Source organism: Athene noctua, chromosome 1, assembly GCF_965140245.1.
Source record: "Athene noctua chromosome 1, bAthNoc1.hap1.1, whole genome shotgun sequence".
Lineage (NCBI taxonomy): Eukaryota > Metazoa > Chordata > Aves > Strigiformes > Strigidae > Athene > Athene noctua.
In genome coordinates, this window is record NC_134037.1 from 202,784,403 (window position 1) to 202,809,083 (window position 24,681).

Genomic DNA, 24,681 nt, shown 5'->3' on the forward strand with positions numbered 1-24,681 from the left:
TCCTGTGAGAGGAGGACTATGCTTGGAGCAGGGGAAGAGCATGAGGAATCCTCTCCACAAGGAGGATGGAGTGGAGGGACTGACCATAACCCCATTCCCTGCCCCTTGCTCTACTAGAGTGAATGAGTGTTTCACTGATTAAGGATACCAATTAAACTCAGACACCAGAGTGAAAAGAGCAGGCGTATTTTACTGGTGATAACCAAATACTGTAACAGAGTAATACAGAAAACATGCAATAAGAAAAGCCACAATAGTGCACCTAAAGCAACAGACAGGAAAATACAAGGTAATGCATCAAATAATTACTACAGATAGTAGTAATGAGAGAGAGAATAGTGATTAAGAAAGAACCATCACCACTCGCACACATTACCATCACCCAGACCCGCAGTGGCTGGGGAGCCCCGGTCACAGCGAGGGTTTGGAGAGCCTGTCCCGGCAAGGGGGAAATCCTACACGGGGTGTCCGTCTGTAGGTGAGGCATCCAAAGTCACTGCAAGTGGGTTCAGCCTTATGTACCAGAGACCGACAAGACAGAATAACTGGCACCTTTGTTTTGAGAAGAAAATCTCTGGTTTCATTCTCCTGTTGGATTCCACCCAAAGCCTGGCCAGGGCTCAGGGGGGGAGACCAAGGGAGTTTCTAACAAGGCCTGATACTTGGGTTCTCAGCCTTGAAGAAGGCTAAACAAGGGAAGCTGGATACATTTTCTCCTCACTACTGATTATATTTTGTCTAAGCTTCATCTTTCACTAGCGAGTTTACATATTTTGTTAATGACTACACACTAAGTTAGCAGCTTCAGCTCAGGGCCTGTTGTTCAGGCTTCAGTATTTCATTGTTTTAGCACTTTTTACATCAGAATAGGTGGATTGTTATAACTTAGTACAATACCTACTAGCACAATGGTTATCAGTTATAAAATATACAGGATTCCTCTATAGGTCAACTCTGGCTTGGGCCTGTTGTCCAAGCCTTAGTACTTCATTGAGGTAGAGAAATTGGGAGCAAAGCTGAACCTAGGTAGAAGGGAGGGGTGGGGCAAGGTGTTTTTAAGAAAAGTTAAAACTCCTTACTGTCCTATTCTGTCTGTGAAGTAATGTTGTTGTTAGTGTCTGTGTTAAATTGATACTCTTTTTCTTCCCCTGATTTTTCTGTCTTTTGTCCATGACCAAAACTGGTGAGTCATCCCTCCCTCCCTCCCTGTCTGTATATTGATTCCCAAGCCTTTTGCTTTATTTCATCCTTCCCATTCCTGAAGGGAAGGGGGTGAGTGAGTGACGGCATGCTGCTCAGTTGCCATCTGAGCTTAAACCATGACAAGAGAAAAGGTACAATTGTAATAATAATAATAATCAGTGACTAGAGTAAAAGTCGTTTTGCACTGTGCATTAATTTATTTGCGTACCTTCATTGGGCATTATTTTTCAATGAAACCTTTTTTTTTTTCACTTAAACTTTTTAACTTAAACAAAATCTGGAATGTTAGTTTTGTAAAGAATGTCTATACATTAGTTCTACTTAAGCGTAACACTTAAATAAATGAATTAATAAATCTATCCTTAATCCTAGAGTAGAATGTTTTTCCCACCATTTCTTGCAGTTCCCTCCCTTCATAGAGTTTCTTCTGAGCCTACTGTGCCTATATTTGTACATGAATATTGTATTTATACATGGTGTTTGGCCTGTAGTGTTGGGTTGTGGTGTGACAAAATCAGGGCTATACTTTTTTCTTTTTGTAATGTTGCAGTGATTTTAGTTTAGATTTACAACAGTGGAACTGGAACTGAGAAACCATAAAGCCAATCTGACTTTAAATCCTGAAATACTATATTTATTCTGGTAATCCTTAGACAGCAGGTAATTGCCAACCTACCCACTGTATCATAAATAAATTCTTTGAAATAAATTTCTCTCAGTGGTGTTTCAGATGTCTTTCCTGTGCTCATAGAGTACCTCAGCTGTTTGTTTTACTATGAGTTCCCTTTAGGCTTACTTGGTTTAATTTAAGAGTAGTTAGAATCCTCTCATTTGGCTTTTGTGTTTGAAGAAAATGTCTAGGTGATGACTGAATAAATTAATTTCTTGTTGCAATTGATTGAAAGGATATTGGCTTGGCATATAGTATGAATTTTTCTTTACAGAATGTCTTTAAAAAGGAAGAAGACTAGAATTTATGTTTGGTTTAAGTGAGAATTTCTGTAATTTGTAAGCAGGCTTACTTGACTCCACAAAGATATAATCCGAAAAGCAGGTTTAGGGAAGATTGATACATGTCTCATTCCCTTAGAGATATCAATAAGGAACAAATTTAACACAGCACTAAGTTTTTGGATTGCTATCTCAGTGTAGGACATCATAGAAACATATTTTTAATACCCCACCATGGAAATCTTTTCCCAGCACCCACCTAAACCTGGAAATCCCGAAAATTCTGATGTTACTGATGGTTTATATCCCACTCTACAACTGCACGTTTCTCTGAGACAGTTCAGAGCACTCATGGTCTTAAAACAACCGAGCTCTCTAATGGTTAATACATGATCTCACAGAGGCCCCCCAAATTATTGTTCTTCTGCTAAAAGTAGTCCAATTCAGTGCCTATTCTGAGAGCACATCTAAGAAGCTGAGGTCTCCAGAGAAGCCAGCTAAACCCAGTTTCTTTTAACTTACTTCAGTAGAAGGAGGTAATGACCCACCTAAATATGAGGGTAATAGAGCACTTAGCTCAGGCATTGAAAAATATGGGTAAATTTGTTTCTGTATTCTGACTTAGTTTAAAGATTTACTTATTTATCAGCCTATAAACTGATATAATAAGAAGATTTAATGACTTACTTTCTTAAATCTAAATCTTTTGCTGATCTGCAGATGGGCTATTGTAAACTCCACTTGGGAATTTGCTCACTTCAGAGACAGACGATAAACAGAGCAGAAAGAGAACATCTTTTCTCTCTTGCATTTGTTTTCAATTAAAAATTACATTTTCATAAAAGCGAACAAACCCACAAAAATTCACATTTAAAAAAACCCACAAACAACAGACTTTTTTTTCTTTCTATTTCCCTCCATATCTAATAGTTTCCTTAATCACTCTTAAGAGTATTTCCTGTGACATAGTTTCAGTATTGATATTTTTCACTCTGGGTTATCTCTGGTTTTGTGTTGATGGTAGGCTGGAATTATCTAAGACTTTACTAAAAAATAGAATTAAACTTCACTGGTAAATATTAAAAGCATTACTGGCAATTGATTAATAAAAAAGACTATGTTTACTGGCATCTATAATATTGATAATGTTATATAAGAAGGTATCATAAATATGAGAAGCAAGCAATCAAATATTTAAAATGGATTAAATGATCCAGAATATTGATAATGGATTACAAAGCCTCTTATCACAAGGGTTATTGCTCTGTATATTACCAGGTCAATATGAAACAGACCTATTATTGCCATATAAGATCCTTTTTTTTTTTTCTTTTTCCTTAGTGACCAGGTCTGGACTTTTGGAACTTCATAGGAAAACATCCATTGGCATTAAAGTTTCAGGACATGGGTTATATTCTAATTTTCACTGTTCTTTGAGGACAGGAAATGGCTTCCTAAAAGTGAGTATGTTTAGGTAATGGATGTGGTGGATCTGTTAAAAGTGAAAAACGTCACTCTTGCCAGATGTAAGAGTAGTAAGAATATCACTGTGATACAGCCTTCATTTTATCTGATGATCAGGGTTTTTTTTTTTAACCGACCTGTTGACTGAAATAGAAAGTTAAATTATTGCTTCACATTAATTTTTATTCAGAGTAAAGGAAATAATGCATCAACTAAAACAAACTTTTAACGGAGATCTTTGAGAAACCATTCAACCAACTCTATTATTTTCCAAGTTTTAAATACCAGAGAACATCTGGGTGTTCTTCTCAATTAAAAAGCAGGCAAGAGGCAAAAATGTCAAGAGCTTCACTACAGTAATTGCCTTTTCAAAAGCAGCAAAGAACTGTTTTCTGATATTTCATGTCCTAGAAATGTTTACTATAGTAAATTTAAATTTAACACAGACTTATATTATCCATACCAGAACTAACTTTCACTCTAGCTTTTCCATGTCTTCTCCATTCCTTTCAGCAGCAAACTCCCCCGACGCAAGGCATCAGATTATCTTGTAGACAGGCTGCATATTTAATAATTTTTCTGAAACAATTGGGCAGAAAGATAAAGAAATGTTATTGATAGTCAACGATTTTGGCACTATTTATTAGTGAATATTCAAGTTCACAAAATATTGCCAGACTTACATACAATACTTTCAGACTGACAGCTTAAAAGTGGAAGAAACCTTCTCCATTCTTTCAACAGCTTTTATTTGAAATATTATTCAGTTGCTCACATACACAGCAGGAAATAAAGAAAGGAAAACAAGCTTTCAAAGCAAATATTCAAACTAAATGTCTATAGACTTACAGCAGATAATGAACAAACAGAAAATATTAATGACCTTTGGTATAATTTGCTAAACTATGACACAGCTGGAAACACTGAAGGAAAAACCCATAAGCAAACTTTTCAGTAAATACAAATTCTGCTTATCAGGGAAAGAAAAAGGAATGCTCTGAAAACCCATTAAAACTCACAGTATGAAATGGTACAGAAAATTAAAACAGACGGCATAATACAGTAGTCTAAAATCAGCATGTTATATGGGGAATTAATAGAGATCACATCAGCTGAATTTATTTTCTAATGGGTAATTACATTACATAAACACTATATGGAATACTTAATGTACAAAAATACTTTAATCTTAAGGTAGAAATCTTACCAAAATATATGTCTAAGAATGTCAGAATTTTCTTTTCCTGAAATTGCAGGTTCTGTTGGGGAATATTTTTGAGCTCTCATACAAATTTCACTGAATTTCATCAACCGTTTGACATAATTGGACAAGTTATTGGGCAGTAAATTCAAATTATGATAATTCCTTAAGCAATTAAGGGACAAGAAGGTAGGGAATTGAATCCTAATTTGGTTTTGAAATAAGGAAGCTTGTGACACCTACTTTTATTTATAATAATTCTAACCTTAGTTTTGAGCTTGTGTTCTTAAATATTTTCCTATGTAATTCTAAATTTTGTAATCTATGTACTCATATATGTCTGGACAGAACTTCAGGGGAAAAGAATACAAGTACAACAGTAATATGGTTCTGCATTTTCTGTGTCTCAGTGGATTCATAATACAACAGAAGTCTTTAAACTGTTTTTCTGCAGCTCGTCATATGCAGGATACATCTGTGTCACACCACAGACTAGCACAGAGCTAGTCAAATTAGTTTAGATATCATAAGCAATGTGACCATATTAATTCTGGGATTAATGTGCTGCACATAATTGTGAAGCAGGGTATCCCTGCAATTTTATCCGTTGTGTCCTATAGATCTTGGTTATTGCTTTTAGGGCCCAGTACTTAGGCCAGTCCTGCGGTTCAGCCTCAGCAGAAGGAAGAAAATCAACTTGAGAAATACTTTCCAACATTTGAAATGAAGGTGGTTGTTCTAGATTTATTCTGAAGATTTCCTGAGCAGAGATGTATTTCCATGTAATGTGAGCACAGTTAATTCAGTGCCAGAATACACCAGACTAGCTGCTCAGCATAGTTGTAGTCAGTATGTGCATTCACAGTAGCTAGTCCAAGATACTTGGACATTCATCAGCTTGCTGATACTAACCTAAAAACACATCCAGAAATCCTGCAAAAATGCCTGGAAGTGTTGTTTATCTATTGGGTGTTTGACAGCACATACACTAACTGGTTGAACTGGTGACAATACCTTATACATGCAAATAGTGAAGTGACAAGATTAAAATAATGATACCTGCAAAAGAATTGGTATATAGTAGGCAGGGATTTTTCTTGTTTCTAAAACTGATTTTTATACTGAGCAGAGAGAGAAGGAAGGGCATTCTTAAAATTCTTCTTAAAACAAGAAAGGGTAAGTAGAAGGATAAATGAAATAAAATTTCCCCTTCTGTACCCAGTAACCCTGAAAGAGCTGTGTTGCTAAATAAAATGGCTACTTGAAAAAAAAGCCCCCTCACAAACCAGTCTTTTCTTGTCAAATGGGAGATTAATTCAAAGGCACAGCTGGGAGAGGCAGAGGAGGACTATAAGTGCTAGATTAAATAAAACGTTCAGACACCAAAAATTACACAGTGCAGTCTCTAACTTTTAAGTGCTCTCATAGGAGTACAAAAGCATGAATTACAAGCTTCCTATTCAGGATGTAGAAAAAGTCAGAATGCCAGGCCTTCAAAAACAAGCCTGAATGCACTAGTCCAAGTTGGTCATAGGTTTCTGTCAGGACATAAATCAGAACCTGCTGCTATTTACTCCAGACTGGTGACTACTAGTGAGTAACCTTTCACATAGCAGCTATAGTTTTTATATAAAGATTGGGACTAGAATTCATTCTTCAAAAACATCATTGAAGGCCAATGAATGTTTAAAATAAGAAATAAAAGCAGTCTTGGACATAGATTGAAACACACTTATGTATGCACCCAAAATGCATTCTGAAGCAGAAAAATAAAATATATTTAAGGAAAAATTATGTTTTATAGATAATTTAATATGTAACTTCAAATGAAACTTCAGAACAAAAACACCTCTAAAGTTAGACACATCAGTGGAACAGAAGACCTTGTCGTATCTATGTGGACATTTGAGGTAGAGATTATGAAAATCTGAACACTTTCACTCCAGGGAAACACTGAAAGTAGAGGTTTCAGTAATATAGAATTTGTGCAATGGTCTCACCATCTCTCCTGCTTCAGCAATACAATAATATTGAAGTACACATCAAGTTCTCTTCAGTTCTTGTTGAAACAGTTGAAGGTACCAGCCCTCCACAGAAAATTACAGGTACCAGATCATGGCCAGTTACTTGCCTACAAGCCTGGACTCAATGTGGTTTTGCCAACAGCAGCATTGTACAAACTGCTGGCTACTTCTAAAATGCCCAAGCTCACTATCTTTAGCCACTTGGTCTCTTTTGCTAGTGGAGGTATAGCTCAACTCTATTTGATTAAACTAGCTCTCACATAAAACCTTACCATCAGGGTGGAGTTTTAGCACACGACTGTTCTTTACACTTCTGCTCATAGTCCATGGTATATCCAGTATATATATTCTTACATTGCCCTTTTGAGCCATCTGTTAATCAGAGTTTTATGATAGTGCACTCACTCTGAAGTCACAGCATCAGAACTGATCAGCCTGATGTACCTGCTGCACAGAGGATTCCACAGCATCACATCCACTGGAGTTGAAGCGTAATCTATAATGCAAAACCAGTAAAAACTTTTGGAGCTTGTTTTCTTTTTTACTACCCATTAGGAATTAATCTTTAAATGTTCCACCTGTTTTGAATGATGCTTTCAAATGCATGTGTATATATATATGTCTATTCATGTATCATTTGTATCTCTAAGTGAATATAAACATAAATATGTGAATATGTGTATAGACATGTCTACATTCATACATTCTTATTCGTGGGGTGGACTTTTACATTCAGCTTTGTCTCTGACAGGGACAGACCATTATTATAAATTGGCACTGCTGAGCCACAATCAAAAGGAATAATGGGATTATAACATCTGAAGAGCTGGCCGTACGTTCAGATTTTGAAAAAGTCATATTAATACTTTCAGTAAAAGGCAGAATCGACCACTGAAAAATTTTTATGTTCACTTGGTATGATTAAAAACTATGAGATTAAGTACATTTGTTCACCATATTACCTGTGTCACTGCAATGATGGTTAAGGGGTATTAAGACCCCAGAGGAGTCTTTTTCTCCTCCTGTGAGAGGGTCTCAGTGAAAACTGTTGATCGCTCACTGAAACTGTACTGGAATCAGACAGCACAAAATCTTAGCAATACATTACTAAAAGCTTTCTCTCAGACTTATGTTTTGCAATATATTCTGCTCCTGTTTATAATCTTTCAATCAAGTTTGAATTGCTGCTGGCTGAACTATGAAAGATAAATTAAGAATACTTGATTCAAATCAGTGAACCATTCCGCATGGACAAATTGTTTCCATATTCTGTGAACAGTGTGGATAGAATAAAATTAATTTAATTAATTTGAAAGACATCAGGATTGAGAAACAATTTAGTGAATATTTGACTAAAATACCTTTTGTAAATACCCTATTAAAAAAATGTATCTAATTCTGTAATAGAATTGAAATACCTCTCATTCTGTGAGGCTCATCTGCTTCTTCTATCAATATGTCAAACAATTTCCATTAGTTCTGCAAAAGATTTCATTGCTTATTTCATATACATTCATTAATTTTCCATGATAATTAATTTTTTCCTCTTAATATTAGTTCCATTATTTTATTATATATACCTTCTTCCTTCCTTTCCTCCAGCCTTTAAAAAAAAAATCTAAAGGAAAAGTTTGCTCTTTAGAATAACTCTCAACTTTTTGATGACTATCTAAAAAGATCATTAACAAAGAATTTTTTAAAATCTTTAATAATCAATAGTATACTGGTTTGATTTTACTGACAGGACTGTTAATACAATGCCTTGTCTCTTTTTGTGTTATCGAAGGTTATAGCTCTAAGTTCTCAATAAGAAATAAAATCAATTAATATTTAGGAGTACTAAAGGAAGAAGAGGGATAAGTTCTACCAAATGTAAGCAATGAGATATGGAGACACAGCTGAATTATGATTTTTTTCTAAATTTCTTTTAGCTATAACAGGAAACTGCTATTTAGATAGCTTTTACTCTCTTAATTACATTTTCAGTACCATCTAAGTGTTTAATATCTGGGGGTCTGGTGAGAGGAAATCAGGGGCTGTGGCTGGTCTAATTTTCTGTCATCCCATATCTTTTCTTTGTGTTACAATCGTAGCATTATTTTACTGTCTTCCCCCCCCCCCCCCCCCCCCCGAAATTGTATTGTGAAATGTTATCCCAGTTTTAAGGCAAAAAGAAATGACTGAAAAATCTTGAACTCGACCCTTTTTCCCATTTCACTTTGACTCATTACCAGTTTTAATTCCACTGAAATTTCTGTCCTGAAATATAGTCCTTCTACAGCAGTTCTTGAAGCCATTCCTTCCTATGCCATCTTTCAACAGCTAAAGACCTTACCTACTATTTATTATGATCATTCAGTTTTTTACACACTTAGATAAGTGAAAATATGTAGATATGTGCTTACATGTCTGATTTTTTTTCTTTAGTGGGTATAGAAAAGATCAGTTTCTTTATGTCTCATTTTAAAAACATTTTTATGTAGTGAAGCAAATATTTATGTCAATTAAGGCCTATACATGTATCTAAGGCATCTAATCATTAAAGCTCAATCCACAGAATTCCCACTATCATATATATATATATTTATATATATATATATATATATTTATAATTGGCTACTGTTACAAACCTTTCTGATAGCTTTTCCTCTTTTCTATCCTTCACCACAGACTTTTAAAACTGTATCAATTATTCAGCTTAGTTTGTGATATTATCAGGGTTTTCCTAAATTTCCTATTGCATAATCATTTCTCACTCTAGTCTTCAAAGCAACCAGAATTGAAAATAATTATTTTTTTATCTTGCAAATCAAACAAGATATTTTTACCTTTAATAATTAAGGTTTGATTTTACTGACAATAATATTGATTTGTTTTGCAATGCAGGTATGTTTTGCAATGTGTTGTCTCATTTTCTCTTATCAAGGGTTATAGCTATAAGTTCTCAATAAGAAATAAAATAAATTAATATTTAGGAGGTTAAAGAGGCTTTCTTGCTATTTGTTTAGTTTTGCAGTTAAGAAATGTAAGGGAACAATTCACTATAAATTGATTTGTTATTTAATAAGAAAGTGAAGGAGAAAAAAAGTTTACAAAAAGGCTCAAGCTAAATAATAATTCAAATTATGTAAAAAAATAAGATGGTGCTTTCTTAGTAAAATTCTACAATTTTATCTTGTTTATAAGTCCTCCTGATGTGAAAATGTAAGTGGAAGAGTAAGTAACTGATGACTCTTATGAAGAAGCAATAAAAAATGTCAACACAATATTCAGTGTAACCTGTTAAATTATTGTTGACCCAAAGGACAGGTCATATTGATGTCGAAGGAGATGAAACAGTACTTGGTTGTATCTCCTAATGTTAATTCCTAAAAGCAATCTAACCACTCAGTTAAATTTCTGGGTAGCATTAGTTTTATTTGTCTGTTTTTTAAAGTTTTTGAACAGACACATCTGAAATAATATAATTTCCTAGATGTGTATATAAGCTCAGCTTGAATCATTCCTTGGTCAGGTGAGGGGAAAGTCTGAATATTACCTTCTGTTTATTTGATATCCCAATTTATTGCAATACTTTAAAAGAGCTACAGAAATTGAGTCAAAGGCTTTACAAGCTAATAAGAATTAAATAAAGGTGAAAAATTAAGAAGGGAACATATGAAAAACCTTGAGTCCAGTAGCATATATTTTACCTCTGTGGATAATGGGGGAAAAAAAGTAATTTTACCAATATTATGAAAACCATACTGCACTGCTGAATTCAAAAGAACTGTACTAACTTGCATCAGCTAATCAGTACATAATTTCTTATTTTGCCACACTTTAGGTACTTCGGAGTAGACCTGTTTGATCTGTGAATTGCTTGCTCTGTAGCTAAAGTATTTAGCTTTGAAACTGAACTTGTAGAGAGTAACTGGGAGCATTACATGTTCTTTTTAGCTCCTCTGTTTGCCATCGGGCAGATAAAAACTCTAGACCTAGAAAGAAATGAGTGGTCTGCAAAGGTTCTCAAAGACAGAATGACAAAGAAGTTTTCTTTTTGGGGTGTGTCAGGGTCCGTGATTAGGTTTTGTTTTTGTTTTTTGTTTTAGTAAGTGCATCCATTGTTTCTAGTTCTGAGAGAAAACCGCCTCAGTTCAATGGAATTTATATACACCACTGTACATGTAGGTGTAGGCTTCTTTATAATCCTCCCTTTTACAGGATGTAACTTGCAGTTCATACTTAATGTTTTTGTTTTAAAGAAGCTTTTCAGTGCTTCTCTTTGACTGTCTATTGTCATAAGCCTTTTAAGAAAAAAGGTGTAGAGGTTAAACCAAACAGGCTAACTGATTTTAATGTACCAGTGTACAGGTACATGGAGCTGAAGATGGGCAATGGTTGTATGGGTGTACGATATCTGTTAGGGAGGAGTGAAGGTTTTTCAAGCAGAGACATTAAAGGGAGATTAACAAGGAATTAAAAATTAGGCTTTCACCTAGAACTGTGACTTTAAAGGCTGGTTTTGAAAGAGGCAGTTTCAGTGTTATGAACAGCAGCAGCAGCAGAAATGGCATTACACTTTTGCACGGCAACTGAATTGCATGTAAAGCTGTACTGGAACAGGTGTACACAAGTGATACTAAACTTGTGTCCACTGGAAAAAGCAGTAATAATAATAACTATAAGAACAACAACAATAATAATAATAATGTAATAGTAATAATGCAAAACACCCAAATTTTATTTCTTTGTCCCTGGTCATAACCTGTTCCAGATGCCGTGCAACAAGTGTCTGGGAGTAGCTGTCATTCACGAGAATTGCTTGTAGTTATTTGCCTCAACTCAGGAGATTAACATTTTCCTCTACCAAAAGCCTCTTTTGGAAGCCTCTTCATGGAAATAAGGGTGGCAAAGGCTAATCCTAAAACTAGGTTTAATCTCTGTTGACTTTACCTGCCAATGGTGTATCTCCTTTCTGTATGGAGGATATTCTGGTCATCTAAACTTCACTCCATGGAAAGAGAAAGGTACCACTAAAATTGTCTTCTGGAAATCCCTCTGAACTCCTGGCCTAAATTATGTTGGAAATGACAGAATGGAGAATACCTAAAGCACTAGAAAAAACAAAAGTTTATTAAAAACAACCCAAAAAGAGAGGTTTAAAAATGTTAACTATCCCACACTTTCAGTGGGATCTACCAGGAATCAGACAGTATTTGCACAAGTGCAAACACTTAGAGCTATGTTAGGCAATACGGGGATAAGAAACACACAGTGATGGAGGTCATTGAACAGGCATGATCTTTATCAAAGAGAGCAAGTCAGGCTGGAGATTTTAAGCTGCAGTTTATTGTATGATCTTTTGAGCACAAACTCTCCTGTGCAAGTAAGATTTCTGTTTTCCAGAGATTGAAGTGCTCACTTAAGAGCTGTTTTCATCTGTGTGAAGAGCTGGGAAATTTTGAATGTGTATTTTTTTTCCTGAGCCTGTCTCCTGTGCCTTTCTCCTAAGACCCCTACTGCTCACATTGATATTTAACCTTGCTTTGGAGGCAAGGCATTTTCCTGGCAGATTTGCTTGCAAGGGTCTGGCAAAAGGCAGGTACTTTTTTTTTTTTTTTTTTTTCTTACTATTACAAACCAAGGAAAAAGAACTTGGTGAAAGTTGCTGCATCAATTTTTTCATCTCCTTGTTTGTTATAGCTCTGCTCTCCATCAGGCCTTCTGCAAATTCTGAGTGATGAAAAAATTTTACATTTAAGATGTAATAGAGTTTGTATTAAAATGTGAATGAGAAGGGTAAGAGAAAGTATCTAACCAAGGTCTTCAATTACCTAATCAGTGGTCACAACGAAGTCAAGGCCAGACTCTTCTCAGAAGTCACACCGAAAGGATGAAAGACAATGGATACAAGCTGCAGCAAAGGAATTTCCTTTTAGATATGTGGAAAAAGATCAACAGTGGGACTGGTCAAGAAGTAAAATAAGTTGTAAACGGCTTGCTCAGACAGGCTGTCTCTGAAGAAATTAAATATTTGACTAGACAAGCCCCTGAGTAACACCATTTAACTCTGAGGTATGCCTGCCTTTCAGTCAGCACCACACCAGGTGATGTCCAGAGGTCCTTACCAACCTATAATATTCTCTAATTCTAAAACTAACAAATCACATCTATTGAAGACAATTGTTGAATTTTTCAAGAATACCTGATACACAACATGATTTAATATTTCCTGTTATAAAATTGTAGAAAGAGATAAAAAGGAAATATTGAGGGTGAGAAGATGTAAAACCTAGGGCAATGTTTATTATACTGGAAATAAAGACACACTAGTCTGTTTTAAGTTGGAATTTTTTGTTTTATTTTCTTTTTACTTTCAGTCTCCTTGGACATTAGTATTCTATAAAGTAATTATCTTCACCAGTTTATCAGTCCCAGTTGTCTTGTTTCTATTAGACTGAATGTTTTACACCTTTATAAAAAATTGCTGTTAAAAAAAATCTTCCTTGAGTGACTAATTCTTGTAGTATTCTGAACACATTGTCGAATGAACTTCTTATATCTTTATCTTTATATATTTTCCAAAATCATATTTAAGATCTAATATTTTCCCCTCACTACCCAGAATGGTGTTGCTCTGGCAAATGGGGATTACAGTGCAGTAGTATCAGATGTTTTCTGCAGACTCCTGCCTCCATCAGACATGTGTTTTAAATAAAAGTTACCATAGGTCCCACACCATATCTATTTTCTTTTCCTTAATTCTGTTGTAATAGTTATTTTATACAAATTTTATCTCCCAGCAATAAATGTAAAAGTTAATTTAAGCTATACCAATTAGATCTGGGTTTGTGATTTTATCTCCTAGTTATACATTTAATAGTTGATTTAAGATACACAAATTGCTTTAGATCCTGGAGAAAGAGGGGGTGTGATCCTGATAAATCATACCGGGTTTCAGATGAAGTGCAAGTGTGCTTGGTTAGGAGTTGCTGTTACTCAGGTTCCCTATGGTTTTCTTTTACACTAGTAATTGAGCAAATTACAGGTCCAGTCCTATAAACCCTCGGCACATGGAACTTCTGTTTCCAATAGAAGCTCCAGTTGTGAGAGGCTTGTTCCTAATCCTGGGGCCAGCCAAAATCAGAGAGTTGGGAGGGGAAAGGAGAATCAACACACAGCAGCTCTGTCCCAGGAGCAGACTGAAGAGGATGGCCACTCTTTCAGAGATTTTTTTTTTCTCTTTTCTCCTTGCAGTGGCGAGCAAGCAGAAGGGAAAGTAAATAATTTTACTTCTCCTTACTCTCCTCATGTGCTGTTTGTCTTGCTCCTCCAGCTAATACACGGATGACCTTGACTTATCTTACCTCTACTGGCTTCTATGTCGGAGGAGCAGTCCCACGCCTGACTGCAATCACATGAACAGGGAAATCCCAGGGGTTTGAAGAAAAGTACATCGTAACAGGACTGAGTGCTGTGCTTCTGAAACACCTCTGAAGAAATTAACTTTGGAAATGAAGTTTGGGTATCTAGCAGGTAGGACAGTACCTCAGGTTGTCTGCATGCTTTCCCTGTTCATACTACCTCGCCATCTGCTGACAAACATATTCCTCACACTGAGGGATCATTTCAGCTCAAGTCCCAGAGCTACCATTCTAGCCTAGGCTATAGCTTATCCTTTCATTCACATGCATATAGCAGAAATGTATCTTTCCACAAACGGGTTAACTTCAGCACAGATAATACACAGGATTCCAATCATTCTCAGTTACCCCAGTTACTCAGTCTGGGATTTTTGTAAATGTACAGAGGGAGTCCTAATAATGCAATTTTAACTGGGATGCCAAAAGCCCGTGCCATTGGGCATAGTCCTTCTGTATGCATGCTCTGATCCTCAAGTTTAATGTGTAAGGTAGAGGTGGCCATTCTCATATGCTGCAGGTGTCTACAAATGCTGGCAACCAGTATTTCGTAGTTAAATTATAGCTAATTTCATCCTTGTAAAACTTACAGACCTCACTGAGTTTTCTTCTGTAAAATCTATATTTAATAGTATAGTTTCATTGAATTATATGATAATATCTTTAAAATAATACAGGGTCTTCAGAACCTGTTAATAACATATTTTAAGAAATAGTACAGTTGGATGTAAACGATAAACCTTTTTCACACCTACTATCATCTGCTTTCTCCTTCTTCCTACACTGAATCCATAATACTTCTGAGCGCTGCATATATTATTATCCCTTACAGAGCAGTATTCTTCTAGACTTATTTTTTTTCTCACAGGTGGTATGACATTGCAGAAATGACCTGCTCTAGTGTTACTCAGAAACCTCTTGCAAGTTCTAGTGCCAAATATGCGAACAGGAGTGCCAGTGCGAGCAGAGATCTACAGAGCATGGTACACATCCAGATAGCATGGCTAATTATGAAACTATCTATCCTTTCTCTCTATAGGTTGCACAGGGCTGCAGATAGACCAGGATTTGCAAGAGTAGCTATGCTAATGTCTTTCTTTTGCTTTGAAAACATTTACCCTCAACATTTCTGGTAAAGAAGTAGAAGAGAGTGGGAGAAGAATCACTTTTGTCTAATTTGAGATGTAAAGTTTAGTCTCATGTCACAAAGAAACACTAAAACAGATGGCTGTTTTGTCACAGGACTATATATATTTTTGTATAGACACACACATACCAAGCATGCAAGATTACTAATAAAGTGTATCTAATTTTAAATACTAAAACTGTGAATTCCAAGGAAGCATGGACCTATTGCAGTAACTGAAAACCCTTATTTATTCCTCAGATCCCTTTGATATTGGGAAAACATGGGATGAAAACACAGGGGAGAGTTATGTTGGACCAAAATGTACCAGAAGACATCAGCAGGGAGAAACTACAGCTTAAATTTGCTTTTGTAAAGTGTGTACCTTATCATTTTTTAAATAAAGGATGTTTTCTTGTTTCATTCAATTACACAAAAATAAGATTTGTTCTTTCATCCTTGAAATCAATGGAATTTTCCCATCGCTATTACCAAGAACAAAATCCAGCCAAAGTGAATATTCACCTGGCCATTTACTGATCTGGACCTGGTAGAAACTTATGATGTGCAAAATATCACCTTATTCTTTTTCTGGAACTGTACCTACGTATGGTAATAAGCTCATTGAAATACACGTACAAACTGGGCAGAAAAAATTACTTCAGAAAGATAATTTCCCATATTTGTCCCAGACTGTTAAAGGCTTAAGAACTCAGCACCAAGCAGATTCTTATTTTGTCTGCAGTTCTATAAATAGAAACAGAAAATGAAAATTCGGATCACTAGTTAACTTGGGAATTTTTTACATATGATGCTGAACGGTCTGAGGAACATACAGACCCTGCTGAAAATTAGATACATGACCAACAAATATTGCAGAAGCAGCCAAGGGAACTAAGCAAACAAGGCAGAGATAAGGGCCAAGGAAGCTAAAAGATTATGGTAGGATATCAGAGTGACATAAAAAGACCATCTCAAATAAAAGCAAAATAAATAACTAAAAGACATTATGAGAATGTAAAATGATCTTACATAGCTATTAGGTAAAAAAGATGCACGGTCAATTATAAATGCATTCAAGTATTTTACTTAAGAAACTATTTAAGTTCAATTATTTTACTTAAACAAGTAGTCCACAACAGCCTAAGCCAAAGCATGAAATATAGGCTCACTTATTTTCAAATTACAGAAAAAGATAACTTGTCGTGACTTATGATCTGTGACAACTCATGATTAATGAGATAATTTATAAAATCCCATATTTCAGCACAAGACAGTGTCCTTTACTAGATGATAATGAACTAAATAAGGAAGTAAATACAGTGTATTTAAACACTGCAAACTAGCAAGGAGGAGTCAAATGAAAAGGACAGGAAGAAGGTGCTCATAAGATTTTATGAAACAGCATTTTTCACCTATCCTTGCAAATTTATATCCAGTACAATTAAAGAACACGATGTTTTTGTGTAAACCAATGATGCAATATGACACTTTGTTTGCATTCTGTCATATTTCATTGAGCTTCTTCTCAAAACTTCTTGCAAAGAAGTAAGGGCTTGATATTATGAGAAGCCTATGTCCTTGTAAGGGAGTGTAAGTAAGAATAAATGTCTTGTATAGGTTTTAAGGTTGAAGAAGCAAGTAATTTCAAATAAATATAGGGGCTGCTGACCTGATACCTAGTTTTATCCTGACATTTAATTTCTTTCTGTTAATTAATTTTCATTAGCAGGCTCAATGAATTTTTGGAAGGGCCTTTGTGCAACAGACTATTTCAGATAATCAGCACCCCAACAGGCTGCTAACACTCTGAAATAAACAGAGGCAAATAAGCTGTAAGATTTCATAGCTGCCAGAAGCTAGTGGTTTTACAAATATTCACATGCATGATTAGAAGAAAAGGATTACTTACTGACTTGTCCATTTCATAAATCTGTCCAGACGATGACAATTCCATTTTAGAGGCATTATTTTTGTTTTTTAAATATGCTTAAATTCCAGAGCAGAACAAAACAAAAAGATATTTTAACAAATTTTTGAGTATAGATTTTTGCCATAACATTCCTTTTCAGTTCAAAAATCTACTTTTTAAAGAGAGGACTTTTATGTGCCTGTGTATTGGCATGGGATACAAATGATCTAAGAATCTCATCTTTAACTAATTTTATTTCATGCTGAATGAGTCAGAGCAAAGTCTTGAACAAAGTACCTCCTGAGCTAACTTATATCTCAGGCCTAGCCCTCTATGACTGTGAAGGTATGAAGAGACCAGATACAAATGTCTAACTCTTAGTGGATGAATTCCCTAATTTCCTCTTTTTTCCTCTTCTTCTGAATACAGATGTGTGCAAGTTTGTATTTTTCTATATACACATTCTTTACTAACAGTTTTTATACAGACAGCGTCAGAGCTTGGGAGATAGGCAGAGAATCACAAAGAGACCAGTCCTCTGGTTTATTATACATTCAGGGACAAAAAAGAGAGAATTTACACTTAAAAATGTTCTCATAAGGTGGTCGTATTCAACATTAGCCCCATGACTATTTGTGCGCAAGCTAAAAGAAAATGTATATATTTTCTTTCATTTGCTTTGTTAGACAAATTGAATCAAGTTAGATCTCTGACCACTTTTATGGACAATGACCATTACTAAATTTCTTAGAAACTCAGAGAAATGTGTGTTTGTCAGCTGTGGGAGGTGAGTAGGAAGAAAGTATGAATATATTCCAAATTTACAAATTAGTGTGAGGTTCATCTCCTCTTACATTTTTAAAGGCTTCAGTTTGTAAAGAAAACATCTATAACACTCTTTAGCACCTCTCACATGGTGATCCATGATCAAAATTAGAAATAGCTTTGCAAAGTACAAATCATTCCAGACAAACATGAATACTTTGTTTTGATAAAGTGACAAAACCAGTTGACGAGGGGAATGAAGTAGATGTGCTATATCTAGCTTTTATTAAAGCATTTGATATAGTGTCAAATGAAATTCTACTCACAAAATTAATTCAAATTGGCATGGATATGAACACTGTCATACAGAATGAAAACTTGCTGAAGGACTGCAAACAGTGCACTGATAAATGGCAATATATTCAGCTGAATTTACAGCATGTAAATGAAATTCGGAGATAATACTAAATTCATTTGGGAGGTGTTATGAAAACCTCCAAGGAAAGAGAAATAGTACAGAAAGAGACGGAGAATTAGTAATATGCACATAAAATATAAAAACGTTTCTCAGTTTCATAAATTTTAAGACCAGCAGGAACTATAATGATCATCTAGTCTGACCTCCTGCATGACACAGACCATAGAATTTTAACAAGTCTTTTCTATATAACTTTAGGATGAGCAAGGCGCTCTATTTGAGAAATAAATCTATTCTCAATTTTAAAACTTCACATTTTAAAGAATTTATCATGACCCTAGGTACATTGTTTCAATGGTTAATTATCTTTACCATTACTAAAAAAAATGCACCTTATATGAGATTCAGAACAGAGAAGTTGCAACTGAATACATTTGAGAATATATAACCTATAGCAAGGGTATTAAATAAAAAGGAAATCTTGCAAAACACTAAAATGAGAAAGCCCTTGGGATACTGAATAGCAACTTCAGTTGGAATTTGGCCTTTCTGGTGGCCACAGTGAATCGTGACAAGGGCACTTTGAACTGCAGAGATAATAAGTCATAGACCAAACGTACAGTCTCATTTGTGATGTATAGTTTGATCACAGTCACTCTTTGAATTCAAATTTAGATACTTTCGAACCAGCTGCATCTACATTGCTGTTTTAGATTGAACAGGAGTGTGCTTTGAAAGTAATATCCCTCTCATCCCCACTTAATTCTCTCTGGTCTGCATAGCAGAGCAATATCAGAACACGCAGCTGGGTTTCTTTCACATAACTCTGGACAGGAAGATGGATTCCAGCTCAAGGGTTTTGAGTCTGCATAACCAAAGTAATTCTGAAATTATGCTTTAGAATAAATCCAGTGTGAACATCAGGTCCTCAACATCAATGATTTTGTTGCACAGGTTAATTCCATTTGTGCCACTCCACCAGCTAATGCAGTCACTGCTGAAGAAATACTGACTCTTGGCGAGAGTTCCAAGAAAAAATAAGTTTAGGGATCAAGCAGTGATTCATTCACTTGAGCATTATACACATAATTAGCTTTTCAGCTTGTAAAAGAGGGGATATTGCCATGTGAAGCCTTTGGAGGTTATATACACCAACAATAGAGCAAAAATTACTTCCAGTGGTATCAGTGTTATAAAATGGTAAGAATGAAGGTTTAGGGGGGATATTTTGTTTGAATGTCTGTATAAACTTTCTGACAATGAGGTGTGATTACGTCGTTCAAAATGACTGCAAAGAAAAGTGTGGAGGCCAAAGCGTGTAGGGCACTTAAAACTCGTCTGGACAAAGACACTGTAGGAAGCAATATTTCAGTGTCACACAAGCAGAATGTATTACTAATTAGATGGGTTCTTCCTCTATGGTTCACTTGAGTACATAGGAAACAGATAAAGGAAAAAAAGGAGTGAAGATAAATTTAAGTCATAGTAAAGGTAAAGAATTCTAAAGTGTCCATCATTGCCTTTTAGCTTTGACTATTCCTATCTCCTTCCGCTCTCTGCCTTTACCCCTCTTCTCCCCTCCAAAAAGTTTCTAGGCCTGAATTCTGAGCAATTGTACTAATCTACACCGGCTCAAACCTCATTGCTGCATTATAGCACTAGCCTATGTACTACTGTTGTTATTATGTAGGACGTCAAAAGATTTTTTCCGAATAGCAAGCAAATCCCTCTGAAAACGTGTACTGGTCAGATGTGCTGACTGATCAATAGTAGGAGCCTGATGCATATCATAGATCAGTTGTGGACTACTTTCCGGGATCTCATAAACTGCTACCTTACTTAACTTCATTAGCTATTCTGTCCCCAGGGCCTGGAAACATAAGCTACTTGTTTGGTTGGTTATTCCAGTGCCAAATCATATGTCATATGAGAATAGAAGGTGCTGATAGTATGAGCAACCAGCTAATAGCATTGCCCAGGTTCTCCACAGACATCTGGAGACTTATAACAATAAACTCCATCTGTTCTTCTCAGATACTATTTCACACAGTGATCAAGGACACTAATTGCAGCTAATAGCTAAATAATCAGTATGGACACTAAATTTTGGCATAGAAGCCAGATACACTGATTATATTGTAGTTAGAATTATATTTTAAAACTAGGTGAAGATCATGGAAATGGGAAGAACCGATGTATTGCTATATTTTTTACTTTAGACTGTTGTTCAGCTCTTACTTAAGCCTAATAATACCTGGATATGTACTAAACTGTGTATCTACTAAACCAATTTCTGCAGCATCAACCAGAATTTTTCTAGTACATGTCTACAACTGTCCATTATAGGTTTATTGCAAGATAATAGAATGTCATATGTGACAAATAAATGCAAGTATTTTGAATCTTCATTGGTATAAATTATTTTCTGCTTAATTCTTTCCCTTCTCCCCTTGGGCTGAGTGAAAGTCACCTATCAAATGTCAATAACAAGGGGAAAATTAAGTGAAATACTAATGAGTTGCCAATATGAAATAATACATGCAGTAGTAGAAGCAAAGAAGCCAGAACTGAATAAAGTGCTAAAACTATACTTTCTGAAGTCTCATATTTTTCACCAGCTGATAAAACAATTTCAAACCATGGAAGGTCTGGGAGGGATTTGTTTTACCTCATTTTAGGCATCTGGTCAACTTAGGCTTCCTTTTCAGACAGCTGAAAAAAATGTACGAAGGCACATTTCATCTAATGCTAAAGCAGAAGTCCAAAACCTGAAGCAAACTGCTCCTTAAAAGTGCTTGTTTCTTTCACAGACTGTAAAAGGAATCCTGCTTATTTAGAGAGATTTACATTTTGCTGAATGAACTTTCTATTTCATAGCAGTTAGATCAATGCAAAAATGTGACAAACTAGACATGATTTTTTTTTTTTTTTTTTTTAAATTGTGATGTTCAATAAGTAAGTAACTGAAATGCTGGAAGAATAAAATTTGTATTTTATTATTGCTTCTTGAGTTCAAATTTTGCAATAGAAGTGGGAGTTCTTACAGCTTAAAGCTAAGAAACCAAGATCAAAGAATAGGAACCCTGGTGATGTTTTCTTTGAATAACACTATTTATGTTTCCATTTGGTCTAATAAGTATTTATATTCTTGCTAAAACAAGCTATTACCCTTTTAAATGTTGATAAGACATGTAAACAAACATGAACAATTAAAGAAAAACTACAGAGTATGCAATTTTATGTTGCTACTTGCTATAGCTCTTTTCACTTTTTATCATAATCGGAGATATAAGTGTCAATGTGAAAGCTTTGGTTAAATGTTTGTATTTTCTTAATATTTGAAATATTAATAATTTGCAGAATTTTGCATTATCAGTTGATAGAGTCAGTTACATGCTTGTGCTTATTCTGATCAAAAGGAACCTTAGAGAAAAATCTCATCTAAGAAAACCTTTAACTAAGGTATTTAATGAAAATAAGTTTATGTTTACACTGTGGGTTTTTTTTGTGAGTTTATATTTAATTTCAAATGTGATATTTTAAAGGTGACATTGTATGCATGAAGCATCTTTCAGGCTTGCAATATTATGCTGGCTTGCAACTTTATTTCTTTATTTGTGAAGCCCACAGAGTTTTGTAAACTTTAAGGATGCATCTTAGCTGACGTTAATATGAACTTCTACCACTCTCTTATTAAAGTGTGCTGAAGGTTGTGCACCACTTCTTAAAGTAATAAACAAAAGCAGTGGTGAGCCATCCATTCATTTGCTTTCAAGACAGTGCCTCAGTATGTTTTTCCATGACACTGTCTAAGAAAATTAAGTATGTCTTGGCAATACCAAGTTAGCTTCCTCTACCTACGTGTTATGTCCAAAAGGCCCTTGAAAGGACATTAGCTGCAGTAATGGAATATCTACAGTTCGGGATTTTTTCTTGTTTTACCTAAGAGGAAGTATTTTTAAGATTTTAATCTATTTGCTACCATCATGTCTTTGAAACAATACAGTTTAGAAAAAGGGATGGGAACTGGCATAATTTAAAATAATTTGTTAAAATAATAATTACTCAGGGTACAGGTATACATTAATTGAGAAGAAAGGCATAAATATCTTATTTATACCATTCTAAATACATGTACTTTTAAGAGCTTTGATGAAGATGTAGATTTCTTTCTACTGAACATTAAATTTGTGTCTTGCTACCAAATGAATTAGTAACCTGTTCAGAGTAATGGTACTGAAATAGAAAGTTACAATAAGGGAATAAAGAGAAGGGTATGCAGTTTTGTATTAGTGCCTTCAATTTGTTATCTTTCATGTTTGAATTTTACCATGATGCAGACCATTCTGCCAGGATTTTCCCACTGAGCAACCCAAATGCCCAATAATACATTAATATAAGTTTTTCTTCCTCTTCCTTGTATAATGATAATCATTATACAGTTAGGTACTACCCATGTTAAATGTCAACCATTTAATGGCTTTCATTTTATGAAGATAATGACCTTTAACAAGAAATTTAGTAGGACTTTTTTGGGGGGAGAAATGAGTCTTACATGTTTGTTTATACATCTGGCTTTTCATAAAACAAATAAATTACTCAAGAATAATGTTTTTTTCTCTCAATTAAAAGCCTCTCCTACTGCCATATTTTCCTTTCCAGTGGTCCACATTTGACCTGACTTAATATTCAGAAGACCTTGGCTCAAAGGGATGGGTGTCCTAGGAGAAAAATTAAATTTACCATTAACCAACATGTCAAAAATTAGATGAAAATTTCAAAGAAAGATTTTAAATTCCCCAGATTATTTTCTGTACACTTTTATGTACGTTCTGTACATATTTAAGGCAAACCAAAGCATGTCTTGGGCAAGATCTAATTCCTTTTGTCCCAGAATTCCCCTCTCATGTCTCCTGAAAAGCCGTGCTTAACTTCCACAAGTGCAATTCAACTTACAGCAGCTGTTTCCTTTGAAACAATCGGGGACATAGACATGTTCAGTGAAGATTATCCATAGAGTTATAAAAGTTCACACAACCCTACTCATCTTTTTGTTACTCTACTACATGCTTTCATAGTAGTCAGTTCTCCCTCTTATGCAGCCAAATTTTTTAGCACATTCGGGTTAGGTGGAAAGCAACACAGTGAAGCTGAAGGGGTAGAATATAAACAGCAGTTATTTAAATGCTGGTCTGTAGTTGGGGAGCCACAAATTGAAGTATTGTGAAAGCATTCAACATTGGCCAGACCATAGTGAAAGTGAATTAAGCAAAACTAAAATACTGATGCAAGCACACAGGATATCACTGAGACTCTTCTGATATGCAGTTACTTGTTAAACTATAATAACTTGACCTTATGCTCTTGTCAGCAAAGTGCCATGATTTTCTTGGCAATAAAAAGTGTTTAGTATTGTATTTGTAATATTTCACAGCAACTGTATAACAACAAGGAAGGAATAAAAATTTAATTTTAGTCCCTTCCTTACTTGTGGAATATAGATCCTCAAAATAAACTGAGTTTCATGTTGAGATTATTAATAAAACTAGTTGAGTTTCTCTGATTTTTTTTTTTTTTGCTTGTTTTTAATGCGGTTATGTTACTTTTCTTAGTGAAGACTGTTATGTATATAGTGGCATAAAAATAATCACGGGTGAATATTTGACACTTAATGTTCAAACCAGGATTTTTTTGCATTATTCAAATTATTGATATTTAAAATTGAATATTTATAGTCTCTACATTCACTCCATGCTGGAAATAGCTAAAGAAGGATAATCAGTGGTTCAGTCCTTGATCTAAGCTATTTCTGTTCTGCTAAAGCCATCTTTTGATAATTTGGCTAATTCACTTAGGCCAAGGAAAAAAATGTGGTTTTGTACATAACTAGGAATTCAAAGTTCAAATTCTGTGTGCAGTGTTTGGGGAGAGTTTGGCACACAAATATTGGTCAGAAGGGTAAGAGCAGTGTGCACAGGGTGTGTTTAAAGTCCCATTTCATTTCCTGTGATTATTTGCAGATTGCAATCCTGAATGAAAAGGTTTTATAAGACTTGGATCACAGCTATAAACCAAATAATTATTTTGGGTGTAGACATTTAACTTATTAATTCTTTTCAAAATTAATATTTCCACAATATTTAACAAAACACTGCTTTGGGCTGAGTGGGATCAAGCTGATGTTGTCACATAGGTATCAGAGGAGATAAAATTA